This window comes from Myotis davidii, unplaced genomic scaffold (genome assembly GCF_000327345.1).
Source record: "Myotis davidii unplaced genomic scaffold, ASM32734v1 scaffold562, whole genome shotgun sequence".
Taxonomy (NCBI): Eukaryota; Metazoa; Chordata; class Mammalia; order Chiroptera; family Vespertilionidae; genus Myotis; species Myotis davidii.
Window position 1 is genome coordinate 2,646,007 of NW_006293953.1, and position 1,436 is coordinate 2,647,442.

A 1,436-nucleotide genomic window follows, 5' to 3' on the forward strand; every position below is an offset into this window, starting at 1 on the left:
CCCCAAAAGCACTGTCAGGTACCATATGGCTCACAGCTCTGGGCCTCCACCCCCAAAATTCTGGTTCCTCCTTTATCACATGGAACATTGTTCCTCCCATTTATTGCTTTGTTGTCCTAAAGATCAAAGTAATGTGTGTTCTTTTTGTAGAGCATTTGCAAAGTGTGGAAAGATGTAAAGAAAAAAAAGAAAAAAAACCCCATAATTGCATGAAGCAGCTTGGCATATGCTTCTGTTTATTCCCCCCCGCCCCCCGCCCCATGATTTCTCTTCTTTATGTCCTTGATACCAGAATGCACACAGAAAATTGTAGTTTGCTTTAAAAAAATTTTTTTTTTGTTTAACATTTTGTCATAAGCATTTCCTTCACGATCAAAAATCTTGTTTTGGCCCTGTCGAGTTTGGCACAGTGGAGAGAGTGTCAGCTGCGGACCAATGGGTTTGATTCCAGTCAAGGGCACATACCTTGGTGGCAGGCTCCTCCCCAGCCCAGGCCCTGGTTGGGGTGTGTGCAGAAGGCAACCAATTGATGTGTTTCTCTCACATCGATGAGTCTCTCTGTCTTTCCCTCTCTCTCCCACTCTCCCTAAAAATCAATGGAAAAATATCCTTGGGTGAGGAATAACAAAAATAAATAAAAATCTTGTTTTGCTTTACAAATGTAATTTTTATAGCTGTGTACTATTTTACCATAGTTTCATTGAGTTATTCCCTTATGAATGACTATTTATGTTGTTTCCTGTTGCTGGCGATTATAAACAACATTGCAGGAAACATATTTGTGTGTGGGTACTGTTCCAAATTTCTGATCATTTTCTTTTTATTTATTTATTTATTATTATTATTTTTTTTTTAATATATTTTATTGATTTTTTACAGAGAGGAAGGGAGAGGGATAGAGAGTGAGAAACATCGATGAGAGAGAGACATCGATCAGCTGCCTCCTGCACATCCCCCACTGGATCTGTGCCCGTAACCAAGATACATGCCCTTGACCGGAATCAAACCTGCGACCCTTGAGTCCACAGGCCGACGCTCTATCCACTGAGCCAAACCAGTCAGGGCAATCATTTTCTTTTTAAAACAAATTCCAAGAAATGGAATTCATGGGTTGAAGGGCAGGAATATTCGGTAACTCTTAAAATCTCTGGCTGAGCTGCCTTCTTCAAAGGCTGCTGCCACGGACAATCCAGCCAATGGACACCGCGCAGCTCTGCATCTGAGGTGGCCCTGTGGGTGGCACACAGGGCAGATGAAAATGGCACAGGAATAAATGAAGGAAGACGGGAAGCATGGTTAAGAGACAGCCTGTCACTTCTCCCCAGTCCCGGTCCCGCGTTGGATGTCTTTTGCTGGGACCAAGCTTGAAGTCCTGGAGCCACCTGCTGGGACCCATCTCACTTAGTCATTTAGTCACTTGACCCTGCTTTCACTCT

General features: G+C 43.2%; 1 protein-coding gene across 1 annotated transcript in view; it reads right to left on the reverse strand.

The window, feature by feature from the left end:
• NOL4L (nucleolar protein 4-like) overlaps positions 1–1,436 on the reverse strand; it is a 117,101-nt gene that overhangs the window by 69,698 nt on the left and 45,967 nt on the right. The window lies entirely within an intron of this gene.